The sequence below is a fragment of the Salmo salar genome, chromosome ssa17 (genome assembly GCF_905237065.1).
Source record: "Salmo salar chromosome ssa17, Ssal_v3.1, whole genome shotgun sequence".
In the NCBI taxonomy this organism is placed as follows: domain Eukaryota; kingdom Metazoa; phylum Chordata; class Actinopteri; order Salmoniformes; family Salmonidae; genus Salmo; species Salmo salar.
This window is the reverse complement of record NC_059458.1, coordinates 35,561,123-35,584,604: the sequence shown is the minus strand read 5'-3', so window position 1 is coordinate 35,584,604 and position 23,482 is coordinate 35,561,123. Positions and strand designations below refer to the sequence as shown.

Sequence of the window (23,482 nt, the reverse complement as noted above, 5' to 3'; positions counted from 1 at the left end):
AGCCACCGCATTGATTATATGCAACGCAGGACAAGCTAGTTAACCTAGTAATATAATTTACCATGTGTAGTTAACTAGTGATTATGTTAAGATTGGTTGTTTTTTATAAGATAAGTTTAATGCTAGCTAGCAACTTACCTTGGCTCCTTGCGAGTGGTAACAGGTGGTCAGCCTGCCACGCAGTTTCCTCGCGGAATGCAATGTCATCAGCTATAATTCGTATTAAAAATGCCAATTACTGATTATGAAAACTTGAAATCGGCCCTAATTAATCAGCCATGCCGATTAATCAGTCGACCTCTAGTGCCAAGCTTGTAGCTCATACCCAAGAAGACTTGAGGCTGTAATCGCTGCCAAAGGTGCTTCAAAAAGTACTGAGTAAAGGGTCTGAATACTTAAGTAAATGTGATATTTCAATTACATTTTTAATAGATTTTCAAAAAATTCTAAAAACATGTTTTTGCTTTGTCATTTTGCGGCGTCGTCTGTAGAATGGCGAGGGGGAAAAAAACAATTTAATCAATTTTATAATAAGGCTGTAACATAACAAAACATGGAAAAGTCAAGGGGTCTGTGTCACAGCTGTCTTCAAAAATGGACCAAGGCGCAGCGGGAATGTGGATACTCATAGTTTAATTCAAAAAGAGTACAGCATCCACGGTGAAAAAACAAGACAGCAACTGTTTTGCAGGCTAACTAAACGCAGTGCAAAAACAACTACCCACAACCCCAAAGAAAAACACACACTCCTATATAGGACTCCCAATCAAAGGCAACTCAACACACCTGCCTTCAATTGGGAGTCCAATCACCCACACAACATTTAACAAACACAAACCCCCTGCCACATCCTGACCAAGACTAACACAATTACGCCCTCTGCTGGTCAGGATGTGACAGTCTGAGTACTTTCTGAATGCTCTGTGTGTGAATTTAGGAAATCTACTATAGGTTTTGTGCATTTACGTTGTGTAGACTAATTTATAGTGTGAACCGCCTAATTTGAAATTAATTGAATGGTTTGTTAATGCTTAGGTACCTGATCTAATATAGTTTGAGAATAAAGAAAGCGCCATAACTGTCAAGACTAACTTTTGTGTCCGTTTCTCTTTATTACTACAGGCCGACTCTGATTAAGTCTGAGGCCGGTAACATCAACAGTGAGGACAAAATCCAGCCCTCCTCTCTCCTTCCACACTGAGTCCAAACCTACAGTCACTGGGTCCTGATTGTGACAGTGGAGCCCAGTTTGCACTGCAGGATCCAGAGATGGCATCGGTGAAGCTGGAAGACTGTAGTCAATCACTGGAGCTGAATGTCAACATTAAAGATGAAGAAGAGGAGGAGGAGGAGGAGATTGGTAAATCTGTTTCTCATGGTAAGAGCAGGTTCTATCTATAAGTTATCTTCATAAGTTAGACCTCCATAAGTTATGACCCAGTCTATTGATAGGTTGAATTCTGTACTACTGACATCACACATCCCTGAACAACTGGGCTATCTGGAGTGATCAGAGAGTAGACTAAAGAAGTGAAGTAGACAAACTGCCAGTGTTTTGGAGTTCTATGAAATGAGTGTGTAGTTACTAACCCTTGTGATAGTGAGTGGAGGATGATATCAAATGGGTCTGTATAGTTACTAACCCTTGTGATAGTGAGTGGAGGATGATATCAAATGGGTCTGTATAGTTACTAACCCTTGTGATAGTGAGTGGAGGATGATATGACTCATAATATTCACCCTTTTTGCCCTCAACTGTTGAACAGCTTTTAGGGCCAATCCCATTTAGTCGACTGGTCGATTGTTTGGTGGATAGATGTTGGTCGACCAAGCTTTTTGTAATTGAGCAGTGGCTAATATATACAGTGCTGCTTGAAAGTATGTGAACCCCTTGTGCAATTCTAGATTTGTTTGTTTTTACCATGACATCTTCATTTAATCAGAACCAGCCTTTTGATCTGACATAACAGGTTTATTTTTACCAATATCATATGTTGGTGTAGAGGAAATTATGCGTGTAGTCAAAAAAATAACATTAAAAAGGAATTAGTGCAGGTCAAAAATAAGTGAACTTCAAGTTGCATTGGTTAAATCAAGTAGGTAAGTAGATTCAGGTGGGTAAATAATTGGGTACCAAATTAACCAAAGGAGAGATCATTAGGAAAGAGTTTGGGCGGGACTCTGACAGAGATAAGAAACCTGATCAGTTTGGTGTTACCCATCCAGGTGAATGCAAAGCACACCAAGCCGAGAGGAAAGTAGATCTCAGAGGACAACAGGACGAGGGTAGTTGGAACACATCAGTCTGGGGAAGGCTATAAAATCATCTCAAAAAGTTTTGAGCTCCTTCAGTCCACTGTGAGGCAAACAATTTACGTATGGAAAGCATTTAACATGACAGAAACTCGGCCTTCCAAAATATCCCCAAGAGCCACAATAACAATAATAAATCAGGTAAAAGCCAACCCAAACATAACATCTAGAGATTTGCAGACCTCACTTGCTGCATCTCAGGTAACTGTGCATGCTTCAACAATAAGAACACTGAATCAAAATGGGAGGGTTGCTAGGAAGAAGCCTCTGCTGTCACACAAGAACCAAACTGCCCGTCTTAACTTTGCCAGAGACCACCTGGACAAACCTGAAGGTTTCTGGAAGTCCATTCTCTGGACCGATGAGTCCAAATCAACACTGCCTACCGCCAAAATAACCTTATCCCCAAAAGTCAAGCATGGTGGTGGGAATGTCAAGATTCCTCTGGACCTGGATGACTCCACATCATTAAGGGAACCATGAATTCTGAGTTATACCAGGAGATTCTTTCAATCGGCTGAGTTCTGTAAGGAGGAGTGGGGGAAAATCCCTCTAACAGATGTCAGAGACTGATTACTGGCTATAGGAGATGTTTACTCCAAGTTATCGCTGCTAGTGGGGGTGCAACAAGCTATTGACTGAAGAGGTTCACATATTTTTGCACACATCAAATCTGAGTTTGTTATATAAACCACTTTTGTTAAATAAACAATGAAAAAATATCACTTTTTATTTTATTTACTTGAATGTCTTTATTACGAATTGGGGTTTAGATAAGGATTTTATGTTTATTTTAATATTTTATAGCAAAATAATGACCAGCCCTGTAGGGTTCACATACTTTCAAGCAGCACTGGATATAAAAAATGTATGGCACACAAAACACCTGTCTGATTCACGTCTGTCTGAGTGGACTAATCCGTTGCCTGTCTGAGTGGACTAATCCGTTGCCTGTCTGAGTGGACTAATCCGTTGCCTGTCTGAGTGGACTAATCCGTTGCCTGTCTGAGTGGACTAATCCATTGCCTGTCTGAGTGGACTAATCCATTGCGGAGGCTGTGGGGATGGCAAACCAGTATCATCAGTAGTACTTTTACCGTTAATTCCCATAATTTCTAATCAGCAATGTTTGTTTGGTTATGATCATTTCTATTAATGCATTCAATATATTATTATTACAGTCTTACCATTGTCATTGTAGGACTTGGCACATTGTTTGCAGAGCATACAACCTAGGCTACACTTGAGAGAAAAAACTTTTGGTATATTTCATTCCATTTATGAGTTGTCAATTTATTCGTTGTCTATTGTTTGGAGCGCTCCTGTCAATCTTGAGTAAGGACATGAACTTGATTATGACATGATTATGCATAGAAGGAGGCCTAGGCTAACTGGCCTGAACTCAAATGTAGGCCTATAAATGTGCCAACTAATACGGTTTCTGATTGTCTTAACTCATTGGACAGGAAAAGGCGCAAATCTCGCTCACCATAATTTCAAAAAAGTTTTATTAAGCAAGTTTAAAAGATTGACGTTTGAAGGCCGAAACGTCAATCTTTTAAACTTGCTTAATTAAACTAAGAATGTTTAATGGTGAGCGAGTGTTGCGCCTTTTCCTCAGGGCCCAGAATATTTTATACAATGTTGCAAGTTTGCTAGCACAGGCCAGACCAAATTAATAGTTGATACAATGTTTCAAGTTCCTTGCAGTCAGGTCATGCATAGCCAATGTGATTTATAGAATATTTATTTTCATAAGAAATATGTTATACATGCAAGCTGCAGTGTTTTTATTGTTGGCTTTATGTAGGCTATCTTTACATATTGGCAATGGCAATAGAAGTTACTTTTAGAATTGCATAATTTTAATATAGTTAATTTATTTACATGACATTGATTTGAGATATAAAGACTATTATGAATTAAATGAAACGGTTCCATGAAAATGTGCAGATGAAAATCATAACTGGCACGCAGATAAGTAGAAATGGTACGATACCTTGGCACTCCAAATGGAAAAGGTTGCCGACCGCTGGTGTAGCCTTTTACCAGCAACTTCAGGAGAGTAACGGCAGAATCTGCGGAGAACAGCAGCAGTGGGGAGAAGGGGGGGGTCTGGAACAGTTTTTTTCCCTTCTGGTTAGGCTATATTGATCTCTGGCTCCCTCTTGAGTCATTTGTGTGTTTTCATTTTTAATTGCAGTGCTTAAAGCATCAGACAAGCTCAGTAGCCTACATATAGTGGATTTTATTCAAACATCGGGTGTGTCTATATATGGAAAAAAATATACTTTTTACAATTTTGACCAATCGATTGGTTGAAAGAACAGACGACTCTCGGTCAACCAGGATTTATTTTAGTCGGGGACGGCCCTAATAGCTTAATTCCCTTTTGTATTGAACAGCCTACTGATATGAAGTCATATGTTCAGTACCAGTCAAAAGTTTGGACACACCTACTCATGCAAGGGTTTCTTTAGTTTGACTATTTTCCACATTGTAGAATAAAAGTGAATACATCAAAACTATGAAATAACACATATGGAATCATGTAGAAACCAAAAAAGTGTTAAACAAATCTAAATGTATTTTACATTTAAGATTCTTCAAAGTAGCCACCCTTTGACTTGATGACAGCTTTGCACACTGGAATTCTGTCAACCAGCTTCATGAGGAATGCTTTAACAAATGTCTTGAAGGAGCTCCCATGTACAGTGAGGGATAAAAGTATTTGATCCCCTGCTGATTTTGTACGTTTGCCCACTGACAAAGAAATGATCAGTCTATAATTTTAATGGTAGGTTTATTTGAACAGTGAGAGACAGAATAACAACAAAAAAATCCAGAAAAACGCATGTCAGAAATGCTATAAATTGATTTGCATTTTAATGAGGGAAATAAGTATTTGACCCCCTCTCAATCAGAACGATTTCTGGCTCCCAGGTGTCTTTTATACAGGTAACGAGCTGAGATTAGGAGCACACTCTTAAAGGGAGTGCTCCTAATCTCACTTTGTTACCTGTATAAAAGACACCTGTCCACAGAAGCAATCAATCAATCAGATTCCAAACTCTCCACCATGGCCAAGACCAAAGAGCTCTCCAAGGATGTCAGGGACAAGATTGTAGACCTACACAAGGCTGGAATGGGCTACAAGACCGTCGCCAAGCAGCTTGGTGAGAAGGTGACAACAGTTGGTGCGATTATTCGCAAATGGAAGAAACACAAAAGAACTGTCAATCTCCCTCGGCCTGGGGCTCCATGCAAGATCTCACCTCGTGGAGTTGCAATGATCATGAGAACGGTGAGGAATCAGCCCAGAACTACACGGGAGGATCTTGTCAATGATCTCAAGGCAGCTGGGACCATAGTCACCAAGAAAACAATTGGTAACACACTACGCCGTGAAGGACTGAAATCCTGCAGTGCCCGCAAGGTCCCCCTGCTCAAGAAAGCACATATACATGCCCGTCTGAAGTTTGCCAATGAACATCTGAATGATTCAGAGGACAACTGGGTGAAAGTGTTGTGGTCAGATGAGACCAAAATGGAGCTCTTTGGCATCAACTCAACTCGCCGTGTTTGGAGGAGGAGGAATGCTGCCTATGACCCCAAAAACACCATCCCCACTGTCAAACATGGAGGTGGAAACATTATGCTTTGGGGGTGTTTTTCTGCTAAGGGGACAGGACAACTTAACCGCATCAAAGGGACGATGGACGGGGCCATGTACCGTCAAATCTTGGGTGAGAACCTCCTTCCCTCAGCCAGGGCATTGAAAATGGGTCGTGGATGGGTATTCCAGCATGACAATGACCCAAAACACACGGCCAAGGCAACAAAGGAGTGGCTCAAGAAGAAGCACATTAAGGTCCTGGAGTGGCCTAGCCAGTCTCCAGACCTTAATCCCATAGAAAATCTGTGGCGGGAGCTGAAGGGTCGAGTTGCCAAACGTCAGCCTCGAAACCTTAATGACTTGGAGAAGATCTGCAAAGAGGAGTGGGACAAAATCCCTCCTTAGATGTGTGCAAACCTGGTGGCCAACTACAAGAAATGTCTGACCTCAACAAGGGTTTTGCCACCATGTACTAAGTCATGTTTTGCAGAGGGGTCAAATACTTATTTCCCTCATTAAAATGCAAATCAATTTATAACATTTTTGACATGATTTTTTTCTGGATTTTTGTTGTTGTTATTCTGTCTTTCACTGTTCAAATAAACCTACCATTAAAATTATAGACTGGTCATTTCTTTGTCAGTGGGCAAATGTACAAAATCAGCAGGGGATCAAATACTTTTTTCCCTCACTGTATGCTGAGCACTTGTTGACTGCTTTTCCTTCACTCTGCGGTCCAACTCATTCCAAACCATCTCAATTGGGTTGAGGTCGGGTGATTGTGGAGGCGAGGTCATCTGATGCAGCACCTCATCACTCTCCTTGGTCAAATAGCCCTTACACAGCCTGCAGGTGTGTTTTGGGTCATTGTCCTGTTGAAAAACAAATGATAGTCCCACTAGGCGCAAACCAGATAGGATGGCGTATCGCTGCAGAATGCTGGTTAAGTGTGCCTTGAATTCTAAATAAATCACAGACCGTGTCACCAGCAAAGCACCATCACACCTCCTTCTCCGTGCTTCATGGTGGGAACCACACATGCAGAGATCATCCATTCACCTACTCTGCGTCTCACAAAGACACGGCGGTTGCAACCAAAAATCTCAAATTAGGACTCCTCAGACCAAAGGACAGATTTCCACCAGTCTAATGTCCATTGCTCATGTTTCTTGGCCCAAGCAATCTCTTCTTATTATTGGTGTCCTTTAGTAGTGGTTTCTTTGCAGCAATTCGACCATGAAGGCCTGATTCACGCAGTCTCCTCTGAAGAGTTTATGTTGAGATGTGTCTGTTACTTGAACTCGGTGAAGCATTTATTTGGGCTGCAATCTGAGGTGCAGTTAACGCTAACTTATTCTCTGCAGCAGAGGTAACTCTAGGTCTTCCTTTCCTCTGGCGGTCCTCATCAGAGCCCAGTTTCATCATAGTGCGTGATGGTTTTGGAACTGCACTTGAAGAAACTTTCAAAGTCCTTGAAATGTTCCGCATTGACTGACCTTCATGCCTTAAAGTAATGACGGACTGTTGTTTCTCTGTTTTATTTGAGCTTTGAAATGCAAGAGAAAGGTCACACTTTCAGCTAAGAAGCTGGAGGTAATTTAGATTGTGTCCACAAGAAGGCAGCAGTTTGTGCAAAGTTTCAGACTGATAACTTCAAGAATGAGCAAGCTACATGACATTTAGTATGAAGTCACCCAGGTGTCCTTCACGATTGGCCCAAAACAATCAAATGTATTTATAAAGCCCTTATTACATCAGCTGATGTCACAAAGTGCTGTACAGAAACCCAGCCTAAAACGCCAAACAGCAAGCAATGCAGGTGTAGAAGCACAGTGGCTAGGAAAAACTCCCTAGAAAGGCTGGAACCTAGGAAGAAATCTAGAGAGGAACCAGGCTATGAGGGTTGGCCAGTCCTCTAACAGGAGACGCGACAAGAATGCTGATACAATGTCTCCAAACACAGAAGTGAAATATTTAAGATAAGGGCTAAGTTAGCAGCCAACACTGATCTAATGTCATAAGTGAACACCCCACAAACCACACACAAAGTAAAAAACAAACAAAAAAATGGTACATACTATTTATAATTACAGTATTTAGAACACCCTCTACACAATATTGTGCTGCTGGTCCCAAGTCTCTTTCAGCTGTAAAGCACTTACTATCTACTTGTAGGCTGGCTGGGTATTCCCACCTCTAGATGGCTGGGCGGGGTTTGTTGTGGAGCCAGAGAGAGCAGCAGTCAGACTAAGTGGGGGATGGAGGACTTGAATGTGGTCTCTTTGAAGTCAGTCTTTACCACAAAAAAAAATCTGTAAGAACTCAAGTTTATTACTTATTATATTGAACCTTTATTTTAGCAATTCATCAAATAAACAACAACACATCTATAAACATATATTATATAGAGTGGAGAACACCAGTGAAGTGTGTACCAATTATTTGTTTCTTTTTTATATTAAACTTTCTTTAACTAGGCAAGTCAGTACAAATTCTTATTTACAATGACGCCTACCCTGGCCGACGCTGGGCCAATTGTGCGCTGCCCTATGGGACTCCCAATCACGGCCGGATGTGATGCAGCCTGGATTCGACCCAGGTACTGTAGTGTGTTAGACCACTGCGCCAGTTGGGAGCCCAATGTGTATTGGATGTTGACTTTGACATGTTGTGGCTTTTGGCGCCTATGATCCTCACCCAAAAGGGCAAGTCATGACATGACCCAGTCTATTGCTAGGTTGAATTCTGTCGTTCTGACATCACATCGCTGAGAAACTCCACACTGCACAACAAAGCTTGTGTTGTTCGTTCCAACTTCCCACTGGGCATGAAAATTTGCAGTAGAACTGTTTGATGATGAACTGTTACAATGAGAAGGTAATGTTATTTCATGCTACTGAGTCTTGCAGGGATGACACCAGTATTGTCAGCATTTGTTTATTCACTGAGCAATCTGGAGTGCCCAGAGAATAGACAAAAAAATTGAAGTGGAAAAACTGCCAGTTTTTTAAAGTTCTATGAAATGAGTCTTTGTAGTTAGTAACCCTTATGATACTGAGTGGAGGATGATATGGCTCATAATTTTCACGACTTTTGCCTCTTTTTAGCTTTCAACTCTTACCCACTTTAGAACAGTTTTATTCCCCTTTTGTATTGCACAGCCTACTGACATGAATACATACAGTTGAAGTCGGAAGTTTACATGCACCTTAGCCAAATACATTTAAACTCAGTTTTTCACAATTCCTGACATTTAATCCTAGTAAAATTCACTGTCTTAGGTCAGTTAGGATCAGCACTTTATTTTAAGAATGTGAAATGTCAGAATAATAATAGAGAGAATGATTTATTTAAGATTTTATTTCTTTCATCACATTTCCCAGTTGGGTCAGAAGTTTACATGCTACCAAATACTAATTGAGTGTATTACCTTTAAATTGTTTAACTTGGGTCAAACGTTTCGGGTAGCCTTCCATAACCTTCCCACAATAAGTTGGGTGAATTTTGGCCCATTCCTCCTGACAGAACTGGTGTAACTGAGTCAGGTTTCTAGGCCTCCTGGCTCACACACAATTTTTCAGTTCTGCCCAAAAATGTTCTATAGGATTGAGGTCAGGGCTTTGTGATGGCCACTCCAACACCTTGACTTTGTTGTCCTTAAGCCATTTTGCCACAACTTTGGAAGTATGCTTGGGGTCATTGTCCATTTGGAAGATCCATTTGCGACCAAGCTTTCACTTCCTGACTGATGTCTCGAGATGTTGCTTCAATATATCCACATCATTTTCCTCCCTCATGATGCCATCTATTTTGTGAAGTGCACCAATCCCTGTTGCAGCAAAGCACCCCCACAACATGATGCTGCCACCCCCGTTCTTCACGGTTGGGATGGTGTTCTTCAGCTTGCAAGCGTCCCACTTTTTCCTCCAAACATAACGATGGTTATTATGGCCAAACAGTTCTATTATTGTTTCATCAGACCAGAGGACATTAATCCAAAAAGTACTATCTTTGTCCCCATGTGCAGTTGCAAACCGTAGTCTGGCTTTTTTATGGCGGTTTTGGAGCAGTGGCTTCTTCCTTGCTGAGCGGCCTTTCAGGTTATGTTGATATAGGACTAGTTTTACTGTGAATATAGATAATTTTGTACCTGTTTCCTCCAGCATCTTCACAAGGTCCTTTGCTGTTGTTCTGGGATTGATTTGCACTTTTCGCACCAAAGTACGTTCATCTCTAGGAGACAGAACGCATCTCCTTCCTGTGCGGTATGACGGTTGCGTGGTCCCATGCTGTTTATACTTGCGTACTATTGTTTGTACAGATGAATGTGGTACCTTAAGGTTTGGAAATTGCTCTCAAGGATGAACCAGACTTGTGGAGGTCTATAATTTTTTTTGTGAGGTCTTGGCTGATTTCTTTTGATTTTCCCATGATGTCAAGCAAAGAGGCAGAGAGTTTGAAAGTAGGCCTTGAAATACATCCACAGGTACACCTCCAATTGACTCAAATGATGTAAATTAGCCTATCAGAAGCTTCTAAAGCCATGACATAATTTTCCACGCTGTTTAAAGGTACAGTCGACTTAGTGTATGTAAACTTCTGACCCACTAATTGTGATACAGAAAATGGTAAGTGAAATAATCTGTCTGAAAACAATTGTTGGAAAAATTACTTGTGCCATGCACAAACTACAACCGACTTGCCAAAACCTATAGTTTGTTAACAAGAAATTTGTGGAGTGGTTGAAAAAGGAGTTTTAATGACTCCAACCTAAGTGTATGTAAACTTCTGACTTCAACTGTATGTCACTCGGTACAGCCAGAAGAGGACTGGCCACCCCTTTGAGCCTGGTTCCTCTCTGTTTCTTCCAAGGTTCCTATTTTCTAGGGGGGTTTTCGTGGCCACTGTGCTTCTACATCTGCATTGCTTGCTCTTTGGGGATTTTGGGTGGGTTTCTATAGAATACTTTCTTACAACTGCAGATGTAAAAAGGGCTTCATAATATACATTTGATTGACATGAATATCACACCAACTGACTGGTTCTTCTGGTGTTGTTCACACAGGAGACCATGTTGAGACATTCTCTACATCCAGAGAGCAACATCAGGAAGATCACAGAGCTAAGAGGTCTCACCACTGCCCACATTGTAAGGAGATTTTCCCACTTCCATCAAAGCTAAAAATACACCTAAAAATACACACAGGAGAAAAGCCTTACTCCTGCTCTGACTGTGTGGCGAGTTTCTTTCGACTGGGCACCTTAAAACAACATGAACGTATACACACAGGAGAGAAGCCTTACTCCTGCTCTGACTGTGTAAAATGCTTCACAACAATAACTGAGCTAATAGTTCATCAAAGAACACACACAGGAGAGAAGCCTTACTTCTGCTCTGTCTATGGGGCGAGTTTCTCTCGACTGGGCAACTTAAAACAACATGAACGTACACACACAGGAGAGAAGCCTTACTCCTGCTCTGACTGTGTAAAATGCTTCACAACATCAACTGAGCTAAAAATTCATCAGAGAACACACACAGGAGAGAAGCCTTACTCCTGCTCTGACTGTGGGGCGAGGTTCTCTCGACTGGGCACCTTAAAACAACATGAACGTACACACACAGGAGAGAAGCCTTACTCCTGCTCTGACTGTGGGGCGAGTTTCTCTCGGCTGGGCAACTTAAAACAACATGAACGTATGCACACTGGAGAGAAGCCTTACTCCTGCTCTGACTGTGTAAAATGCTTCACAACATCAACTGAGCTAATAGTTCATCAAAGAACACACACAGGAGAGAAGCCTTACTCCTGCTCTGACTGTGGAAAGAGTTTCTCTCAACTGGGTGACTTAAAAAGACATGAACGTATACACACAGGAGAGAAGCCTTACTCCTGCTTTAACTGTGGGGCGAGTTTCTCTCATCCGGGCACCTTAAAACAACATGAACGTATACACACAGGAGAGAAGCCTTACTCCTGCTCTGACTGTTGGGCGAGTTTCTCTCGACTGGGCACCTTAAAACAACATGAACGTATACACAGAGGATAGAAGCCTTACTCCTGCTCTGACTGTGGAAAGAGTTTCTCTCAACTGGGTCATTTAAAAAGACACCAAGGTAAACAGCAGAGAGAGGAGCCTTACCACTGATCTGACTGTAGAACATGTTTTAAAACAACAGCTGAGTTAAAAGGTCTTCAGAGAACAGACACAGGAGAGAAGCCTTACTTCTGCTCTCAATGTGGAAATAGTTTTTCCCGATTGGGCAATGTAAAAAAACACTAACGGATAGACACTTGAGAGAAGCCTTATCATTGTACTGATTGTGAGAAGAGATTCCACAGATTGGGCCATTTAAAAAGACACCAATGTATACATGAAGGAGAGAAGCCTCATCAGTTCTATCAGACCAGCTAAGATTAGACACTCCACTTAATTCTCATGTCATTAAATAATTGGCAATGTTGAATTGGATCAAATGAAGAAAGCGTAGAATGCTCTATTGTAATCCTATACAGTTGAAGTCAGAAGTTTACATACTTAGGTTGGAGTCATTAAACTCGTTTTTCAACCACTCCACAAATTTCTTGTTAACAAACTATAGTTTTGGCAAGTCGGTTAGGACATCTACTTTGTACATGACACAAGTCATTTTTCCAGCAATTGTTTACAGACAGATTATTTCACTTATAATTCACAGTATCACAATTCCAGTGGGTCAGAAGTTTACATACACTAAGTTGTCTGTGCCTTTATATAGCTTGGAAAATTCCAGAAAATTATGTCATGGCTTTAGAAGCTTCTGATAGGCAAATTTACATAATTTGAGTCAATTGGAGTTGTACCTGTGGATGTATTTCAAGGCCTACCTTCAAACTCAGTGCCTCTTTGCTTGACATCATGTGAAAATCAAAAGAAATCAGCCGAGACCCCAGAAACTATTGTAGACCTCCACAAGTCTGGTTCATCCTTGGGAGCAATTTCCAAATGCCTGAAGGTACCGCGTTCATCTGTACAAACAATAGTACGCAAGTATAAACAGCATGGGACCACGCAACCGTCATACCGCACAGGAAGGAGACGCGTTCTGTCTCCTAGAGATGAATGTACTTTGGTGCGAAAAGTGCAAATCAATCCCAGAACAACAGCAAAGGACCTTGTGAAGATGCTGGAGGAAACAGGTACAAAATTATCTATATTCACAGTAAAACTAGTCCTATATCGACATAACCTGAAAGGCCGCTCAGCAAGGAAGAAGCCACTGCTCCAAAACCGCCATAAAAAAGCCAGACTACGGTTTGCAACTGCACATGGGGACAAAGATCGTACTTTTTGGAGAAATGTCCTCCGGTCTGATAAAACAAAAATAGAACTGTTTGGCCATAATGACCATCGTTATGTTTGGAGGAAAAAAGGGGGACGCTTGCAACCCAAAGAACACCATCCCAACCATGCAGCACGGGGTGGCAGCATCATGTTGTGGGGGTGCTTGGCTGCAGGAGGGACTGGTGCACTTCACAAAATAGAAAATGATGTGGATATATTGAAGCAACATCTCAAGACATCAGTCAGGAAGTGAAAGCTTGGTCGCAAATGGGTCTTCCAAATGGACAATGACCCCAAGCATACTTCCAAAGTTGTGGCAACATGGCTTAAGGACAACAAAGTCAAGGTATTGGAGTGGCCACCACAAAGCCCTGACCTCAATCCTATAGAACATTTGAGGGCAGAACTGAAAAATATTGTGTGAGCAAGGAGGCCTAGAAACCTGACTCAGTTACACCAGCTCTGTCAGGAGGAATGGGCCAAAATTCACCCAACTTATTGTAGGAAGCTTGTGGAAGGCTACCTAAAACGCTTGACCCAAGTTAAACAATTTAAAAGAGACGCTACCAAATACTAATTGAGTGTATGCAAATTTCTGACCCACTGGGAATGTGTTGAAATAAATAAAAGCTGAAATAAATCATTCTCTCTACTATGATTCTGACATTTCACATTCTTAAAATAAAGTGGTGATCCTAACTGACCTAAAACAAGGAATTCTTACTAGGATTAAATGTCAGGAATTGTCAAACTGAGTTTAAATGTATTTGGCTAAGGTGTGTGTAAATTTCCGACTTCAACTGTAGTTTCTCACTATGAGAGAACTTTACAGAGGAAAGAGAGCGTTATAGAATGTTAGCCTCTCTTTACTTTACTGATCAGTTTGCACCTTGTCAGTTTTGATGTGTTTGTTAGTTTCTACTGTAAAGAAATTGATATTACCTTAGGGTTGAATATCCTCTGTGAGGTGTCTCACAATGGAGTCTGATGGTTGACTGGGTGGTACTGCTTCCCGCCGCAGTTTCCTGTGGGAAAGAGCTGGTAGACACAACATACTCTGTTTACAAAACATTAACGACACCTGCTCTTTTCATGATATAGACTGACCAGGTGAATCCAGGTGAAAAGCTATGATCCTTAATAGTGTAGTTTTTGTGTATTTATTATGGATCCCCATTAGCTTTCACTAGAAAACAAGAGACTGCAGTTGCAGTGGGCTAAGAAATTAAAAGACGACACTGGAGAATTTTAAAAACATTGCCTGGTCTGATGAATCCCGGTTCATGCTGTTTCATGCTGATGGGAGGACTATGGGGCGTGGGGTGTGTTTTCAGGGCACACATTGGGCCCCTTGATAAAAGTTGAGCAATGTTTGAATGCCACAGCATTCTAAAGCATCCTTGCCAATCAGGTGCATCCCTTCATGGCAGCAGTGTATCCATCTGCAAATAGATTTTTTCAGCAGGATTATGCCCCATGCCACAAGGCTTGTCCAGGAATGGTTCCAAGAACATGACAGTGAATTCAGCTTACTGCAGTGGCCTGCCAAGTCACCAGATCTCAATCCAATTGTTCATCTGTGGCAGGAGATGGAAGGAGCTATTCGGAGTAGATATCCACTCCCAGCCAACTTGACACAATTGTGGGAATTATTGGGCCAGCATCCCTGTGGAACACTCAACACCTTGGACAGTCTAGGCACCGATGAATTGAGGCTGTTCTGAGGACAAAGGGGGGATGCAACTCAATATTAGGAAGGTGTTCCTAATGTTTTGTACACTCACTGTATATCAAATAAAGATGGTGGGGTAATCCATTTTTAGCGTTAGTTTGGGTGGATTATTTTATATTACTATATAACTTTTGTTTAATGATAAACAGGCTATGAATCGACTACTTGTGTTTATTAAATTGTATTTTAATATTAGATTCATTATTTTAGTCATTGATGATGAATGTATTTGAATAACTGTATTGAAGTTAATTGATCTGGCGGCAGGTAGCCTAGCAGTTAAGAGTGTTGGGCCAGTAACTGAAAGGTCGCTGGTTTGAATCCCGAGCTGATTAGGTGAAAAATCTGGCATTGTGCCATTGAGCAAGCCAATTAACCCTTATTTGTCCTGTAAGTCTCTCTGGATAAGAACATCTGCATAATGTAATAAAATGTTTGTACATGAATTCATGCTGGGCAACTTCTTTTTCTCTTGTGTATAAATAAATGAAATAAACTGTTTGACGTGAAATACTGTATATACAATACACAACATTACCACTTTGTTTACCCTGGTCAGAGGGACAGGACCATAGTAAGCTAGACTATGTAGCTGCTGTTGTTAGTAGCCTACAGTTTCCATGCAATACAGCATGTCAGATCACTAATGATTAGGTGTATAGGCTGCTACATTTATACAAGAGTTTCTGCTTGTGTCTGTCAGGAGTGATGTGTTATCAGGCTTGTTAAATAACTACTGGAGGGAAGTGGAGAGCCGCCTTGACCTTTGTGCCTTGTGCCCGACCCGCCCGACATGGTCAAGAGAGACAATGGACATGCAGCAGCACTCCGATGTGAAGAACTGTACAAAAATGTACGATTTGTAGTACAATGAGATGTCATTGTACTACTATTCAATCTGAGATGTCATTATGAATGTAAGCATGGTACTTTCAGAAGTAGATGTTCCACCCCAGACATGAGGCTGAAGTCCGACGCAGAAAGGAAGGTGGGCCTAAGGAGTGAACACCCTGTGTGTTTTACAGTGGCTATTTTAGCATGTACATATTTTATTATTATTATTTAACCTTTAATTAACAAGGCAAGTTGTGAAACATGCTGACGCCTTAAAGGCTAAGAGAAAGTCTGTCTAACAATGGTTTCAGTGGTCCTACATTGTCACAAGGTATAGGTTGTACACCTATTTAGACCTGAAGTAGCAGACAGTCTAAATCCAGATTAGTGGCAATGTCGGACTACTAAAACCATGTGTAACATTATTTAAATTAGTCCAGCATAAAGCTTGAGCTTTCCTTTCAGCACCATGGAGTGAATCCTTACCACCACTACACCTGGCTATCAGCCACCGGAGTCTCGCCTGGCAGCTAAACAGTTAATTCAGCCTAATTTACTGCTGATATGATTGACTTGCTTAAACAAATATGGTTTCTACTGACTCCTTGTGGATTTCTGTAAGTCGATAAGAACCGCCTAGTTAAATAAAGGTTAAACAAAAACATCCGAAACAGTTCGGAAGAGTTTGTGCATATGTTATGACGACATGTTGTGACGTTTTCGTTTTGGACATTGTGTAAGGGTTTTTTCCGCTATTCCGTGCACACACTTTTTTCCTGGAGGCAGGCCGAAGCCAGTAGCTGAAGTCTAAGCCCCTTCATTGGGGATTGGTCAACATTAATGACAGATTTATTGAGTTATCTGACTATTTTGAGGAAGTAGCTATAGACCCTTTACCAGTACTGGACACACTGACGTCACTGACAGATGTGTGAGACTCTTGGCGGCAGATTTGCGTTATTGCTTCTCAACAAAATAACTTTTTGCAGTTATATACGCTTTCAATGTTGTTTTGAATCTTGCTTGAACAGTCGCTAAGATTACAGAATGCTAATGCTCATTGATATAGGCTATAGCAAAAGCTAGCCAAAGAACCATTTTACTGGTTGAAGTGTTTTTTTTTTAAGTATTGTGACGACCCTGGGGACACCAGTGTAATGAAACAGGCAGGCAGGGAGCAGGTCTCGAACCCTCGACCTTCTAGCCCGAAGTCCGGCGCGTTATCGACTGTGCCGCAAAAGCATGCTCGAGCGGCAGAGTCGATTTCCGCGCTTATAAACCCAGGGTCGTCACAGTAAAATGCAGTTCATTTGTGATGATGACACAAACATTATATGAAGCAGGACATTCATACAAATCATACAATCCAATTATAATCCAAAAGTAGTGTGAAATGCACTAATAAGCAACATGTAAATAGAGGCTTTTTTTGCTGGCGTTCTATAAGAACTTGTTCTGCCACCAACTTGTGCGCCTCGCCCTGTTGCAGCAAATTTGTAAACACAAAGGGTTCTATGGCATCTCAAAATGGACAAACAGCACTACTGCCGCTTTTTTCACGTTTTTCAAGCAAAGGTCTTTAAAGGGAGTATGCAAGCACACTCGTTAGGTTCACCTAGCCTTAAGAGATGACAAAAGCAACTTTCTTTATCAAATAAATGTATGTTTAGAGCAAATGCACCTAACTAAATGTAACTCCAAAGAAACTCTAATTAAAGGGATAGGTCAATGAAATTACAAATGTACACCATGGTTTCTTCACCCTGTATACAATCCCAATAATGTGCACGTCAGCAGTGAAGTTCTCAAAATGGAGGACTTTCAGTACAGCAGTGTTCCCCAATCCTGGTCCCAAAGGGGTGCACATGTTTTTTTTGCCCTAGCACTCTCATACCTTATTCAATTCAAAGCCTTGAGTTGCTTAGTTGAATCCAGTGTGTGAGTGTTATGGTAAAAGCAAAAAAGCTCACCTCTTTGGATCCCAAGGACCAGGATTGGAAAACAATGTAGTACATACCAAAAGGTGTGATGATGCAAATGATATGCAATTATCATTTAGGTCATTTGCATCATCTTCACACTTTTTCCTCTGTACTGAAAGTTCTCCATCTTGAAAAGTTGATTGCAGTGGACTAATGAACAAAATACTACAATAAAGTTTAAAAAAAATAGTGAAACATCCCTTTCATAGAACCTAACACTCCATTAAAGGAGTATTTTACAACTTGAAGTCCTGCATGTAAGATTACTTGGTTTGTATTCAGGGGACTAGGTGTGCATTCAAGATGTGTGGTGTGTACTCAGGAGATGAATCTCTGATCTTAGCAGTGCCATTCTTACACCTTCACAGCATTGCACTGTGGTTCTTCAATGTTTTCCTGCCCCTGTCGAACAGATAAAACATTTGTGGATCTTTCGAAAATGTCTCCTGTATCTGCCATTTCCATCATGTTGCAATGGTTGTTTTGCAAAATGTTTTTTTTTGTAGAGCTGGGCCAATGGAAACCTGTCCATTGATGCCATCACTAGATCCTGCAGTGCAACAAGTCTCCACTGTCACAATCAGGACCCAGTGACTGTAGGTTTGGACTCAGTGTGGAAGGAGAGAGGCAGGCTGGGTTTGTCCTCACTGTCAATCTGTCTGAGATCAACCTCCTGGTCCTCCCCTGTGCAGGCCACACCCCCACCCATTGTACGATCACATTTTGAACAATGGCTGTTGAAAATGCTGTGGTGCTGACTAACACAATAGGAAAGGTTGTGGTAGATGTGGGCCATCACATGTGAGGTCACAGCTCTTTCACTCTAAACATTCATATCAATGACTCACCTTGAAATGGGCCATCACCACTAGAGTTCTAGAAGACTATTTACATAATCAACTGGGCATCACAACAGTCTGACCCTCAATATAGTCTTGGGCATATATTGAGCTCTAACAAAGGGTCGTGGAAAAGGTCTGTTGAAATGAATACTGTAGTGGTGTGAGAAAGGTAACACAAGCTTCCTTTCTGGATCCATTCCCCAATAGTAACTGGGTCATTATTGTATTGTGGTGGTAATGCTGTCCCTGGACTTTGGCACCATAAAAAAAGACTAATAATACATTACAATACTATGCTAACCTATGGAATGATTTAAAAAATTGATTGTTTAGATAATTTATTTAGTATTTTAGGACTACATTAGGTATAAACAATATATTTTAAAATGATTTGATAAAATACTGAATTTGGCCTTTACTACTATATCCCATAGAAACACATTGAATGACACCGTCATTAAAATACTAATGGTGAAAACTGATCAACACGTCATCAATATCTGATACATTTAGTACAATTTAGTATCTTATTAGGATCCCCAGCGGCTACTCTTCCTGGGGTCAAACAGGAATCACTAAAAATACATAATATACATACAAGCTCTACATTTATCATTAAACAAATGTTGTTCAGTAAAATAAAATAATCCACCCAAACTAATGCTAAAAACGGATCATCACACCATCTTTATCTGATATACACTGTGTACAAAACATTAGAAACACCTTCCTAATATTGAGTTGCACCCCCCTTTGTCCTCAGACCAGCCTCAAATCTTCAGGACATGGACTGTCCAAGGTGTGGAGAGTGTTCCACAGGGATGCTGGTCCATGTTGACTCCAATGCTTCCTACAATTGTGTCAAGTTGGCTGGGAGTGGATCTACTCTGAATAGCTCGTTCCATCTCCACCCACAGATTGACAATTACTGTTCTTGGAACCATTCCTAGACAAGCCTTATGGCATGGGGCATAATCCTGCTGAAAATATCTACTTGCACATGGATACACTGCTGCCATGAAGGGATGCACCTGATTGGCAATGATTATTTAAATATCCTGTGGCATTCAAACATTGTTCATCTTTTATCAAGGGGCCCAATGTGTGCCCTGAAAACACACCCCACGCCATTGGTTGCATGCAGTGGTGTAAAGTACTTAAGTCGTTTTTTGGGGGTATCTATACTTTAATATTTTGTACAACTTTTACTTCGAAAATTCCTAAAGTAAATAATGTACCTTTTACTCCATACATTTTCCCTGACACCCAAAAGTACTAGTTACATTTTTTATGATTACCAGGACAGAAAATGGTCCAATTCCCACACTTATCAAGATAACATCCCTGGTCCTCCCTACTGCCTCTGATCTGGCGGACTCACTAAACACAAATGCTTTAATTGTAAGTGGTGTTGGAGTGTGCCCCTGGCTATAGGTAATATAGTAATATAAAAAAACAACAGAATTGTGCAGTCTGGTTTGCTTAAAAACCTCAAGGAAGAAGTAAGGTTCACTCCTTTGTGTGTTCTCTACAGTCAGATCAGTGGCAAGGCTTCTCTCCTTTGTTTACCTTGGTGGCTTTTTAATTGGCCCATTTGAGAGAAACTATTACCACAGTCAGAGCAGGAGGAAGGCTTCACTCCTGTATGTATACGTTCATGTCTTTTTAAGTGACCCAGTCGAGAGAAACGCTTTCCACAGTCAGAGCAGGAGTAAGGCTTCTCTCCTGTGTGTGTTCTCTGATGAACTTTAAGCTCAGCTGATGTTGTGAAGCATTTTACACAGTCAGAGCAGCAGTAAGACTTCACTCCAATATGTCTACGTTCATGTCTTTTTAAGTGGCCCAGTCGAGAGAAACGCTTTCCACAGTCAGAGCAGGAGTAAGGCTTCTCTCCTGTGTGTGTTCTCTGATGAACTTTAAGCTCAGCTGATGTTGTGAAGCATTTTACACAGTCAGAGCAGGAGTAAGGCTTCACTCCTGTATGTATACGTTCATGTGTTTTTAAGGTGCTCGGTAGAGAGAAACTCTTTCCACAGTCAGAGCAGGAGTAAGGCTTCACACCTGTATGTATACGTTCATGTGTTTTTAAGTGGCCCAGTAGAGAGAACCTTGTCCCACAGTCAGAGCAGGAGTAAGGCTTTTCTCCGGTATGTATACGTTTATGTGTTTTTAAGTTGCCCAGTAGAGAGAAACTCTTTCCACAGTCAGAGCAGGAGTAAGGCTTCTCTCCTGTGTGTGTTCTCTGATGATCTTTTAGCTGAGCTGATGTTGTGAAGCATTTTACACAGTCAGAGCACGAGTAAGGCTTCACTCCTGTATGTATACGTTCATGTGTTTTTAAGTGACCCAGTCGAGAGAAACTCTGTCCACAGTCAGAGCAGGAGTAAGGCTTCACTCCTGTATGTATGCGTTCATGTGTTTTTAAGTTGCCCAGTAGAGAGAATCTCTTTCCACAGTCAGAGCAGGAGTAAGGCTTCACTCCTGTATGTATACGTTCATGTGTTTTTAAGTTGCCCAGTAGAGAGAAACTCTTTCCACAGTCAGAGCAAGAGTAAGGCTTCCCTCCAGTGTGGACTCTCTGATGAACTGCCAAAGCTCCTGGTGTTGTGAATCTCTTCCCACAGTCAGTACAGGAATACGGATTCTCTCCCGTGTGTATTTTTAGGTGTGTTTTTAGCTTTGATAGAATTGGGAAAATCTCCTCACAATGTGGGCAGTGGTGAGGCCTCTTAGCTCTGTGACCTTCCTGCTGTTTCTCTCTGGATGTGGAGAATGTCTCAACATGGTCTCCTGTGTGAACAACATCAGAAGAACCAGTCAGTGGTGTGATACACATGTCAATCAAATTTATATTATGAAGCCCTTTTTACATCAGCAGTTGTCAGAAGGTGCATTACAGAAACCCAGCCAAAAATCCCCAAAGAGTAAGCAATGCAAATGTAGAAGCACAGTGGCCAGGAAAAACTCCCTAGCAAGCAGGAATCTTGGAAAAAATGTAGAGAGGAACGAGGACCAAATGGGTGGCCAGTCCTCTTCTGGTTCTACCGGGTGACATATGTATTCATATCAGTTGGCTGTACAATACAAAAGGGGAATAAAACTATTCTAAAAATGGGTAAGAGTCCTCCACTCACTATCACAAGGGTTAGTAACTACACAAACTAATTTCATAGAACTTTAAAACACTGGCAGTTTACATTTACATTTAAGTCATTTAGCAGACGCTCTTATCCAGAGCGACTTACAAATTGGTGCATTCACCTTATGATATCCAGTGGAACAACCACTTTACAATAGTACATCTATATCTTTTTTTGGGGGGGGGGTTAGAAGGATTACTTTATCCTATCCCAGGTATTCCTTAAAGAGGTGGGGTTTCAGGTGTCTCCGGAAGGTGGTGATTGACTCCGCTGTCCTGGCGTCGTGAGGGAGCTTGTTCAACCATTGGGGTGCCAGAGCAGCGAACAGTTTTGACTGGGCTGAGCGGGAACTGTGCTTCCTCAGAGGTAGGGGGGCCAGCAGGCCAGAGGTGGATGAACGCAGTGCCCTTGTTTGGGTGTAGGGACTGATCAGAGCCTGAAGGTACGGAGGTGCCGTTCCGCTCACAGCTCCGTAGGCAAGCACCATGGTCTTGTAGCGGATGCGAGCTTCAACTGGAAGCCAGTGGAGAGAGCGGAGGAGCGGGGTGACGTGAGAGAACTTGGGAAGGTTGAACACCAGACGGGCTGCGGCGTTCTGGATGAGTAGTAGGGGTTTAATGGCACAGGCAGGGAGCCCAGCCAACAGCGAGTTGCAGTAATCCAGACGGGAGATGACAAGTGCCTGGATTAGGACCTGTGCCGCTTCCTGTGTGAGGCAGGGTCGTACTCTGCGAATGTTGTAGAGCATGAACCTACAGGATCGGGTCACCGCCTTGATGTTAGTGGAGAACGACAGGGTGTTGTCCAGGGTCACGCCAAGGTTCTTAGCACTCTGGGAGGAGGACACAATGGAGTTGTCAACCGTGATGGCGAGCTCATGGAACGGGCAGTCCTTCCCCGGGAGGAAGAGCAGCTCCGTCTTGCCGAGGTTCAGCTTGAGGTGGTGATCCGTCATCCACACTGATATGTCTGCCAGACATGCAGAGATGCAATTCGCCACCTGGTTATCAGAAGGGGGAAAGGAGAAGATTAATTGTGTGTCGTCTGCATAGCAATGATAGGAGAGGCCATGTGAGGATATGACAGAGCCGAGACAGATTCTCGCCACGCCACCTGGTAGGAGCGACCTGTCAGGTAGGACGCAATCCAACTGTGGGCCGCGCCGGAGATGCCCAACTCGGAGAGGGTGGAGAGGAGGATCTGATGGTTCACAGTGTCAAAGGCAGCAGATAGGTCTAGAAGGATGAGAGCAGAGGACAGACAGTTAGCTTTAGCAGTGCGGAGAGCCTCCGTGACACAGAGAAGAGCAGTCTCAGTTGAATGACCAGTCTTGAAACCTGACTGATTTGGATCAAGAAGGTCATTCTGAGAGAGATAGCAGGAGAGCTGGCCAAGGACGGCACGTTCAAGAGTTTGAGAGAAAAGAAAGAAGGGATATCGGTCTGTAGTTGTTGACATCGGAGGGATCGAGTGTAGGTTTTTTCAGAAGGGGTGCAACTCTCGCTCTCTTGAAGACGGAAGGGACGTAGCCAGCGGTCAAGGATGAGTTGATGAGCGAGGTGAGGTAAGGGAGAAGGTCTCCGGAAATGGTCTGGAGAAGAGAGGAGGGGATAGGGTCAAGCGGGCAGGTTGTTGGGCGGCCGGCCGTCACAAGACGCGAGATTTCATCTGGAGAGAGAGGGGAGAAAGAGGTCAAA

At 42.0% G+C, this 23,482-nt stretch overlaps 2 protein-coding genes across 8 annotated transcripts in view; one reads left to right on the top strand and one right to left on the bottom strand.

The window, feature by feature from the left end:
* Positions 1 to 23,482, top strand: part of LOC106592258 (zinc finger protein OZF-like) — a 510,174-nt gene that overhangs the window by 424,682 nt on the left and 62,010 nt on the right. The window lies entirely within an intron of this gene.
* The window catches only part of LOC106574981 (zinc finger protein 2), a 348,997-nt gene that overhangs the window by 311,293 nt on the left and 14,222 nt on the right, over positions 1 to 23,482 (bottom strand). The window lies entirely within an intron of this gene.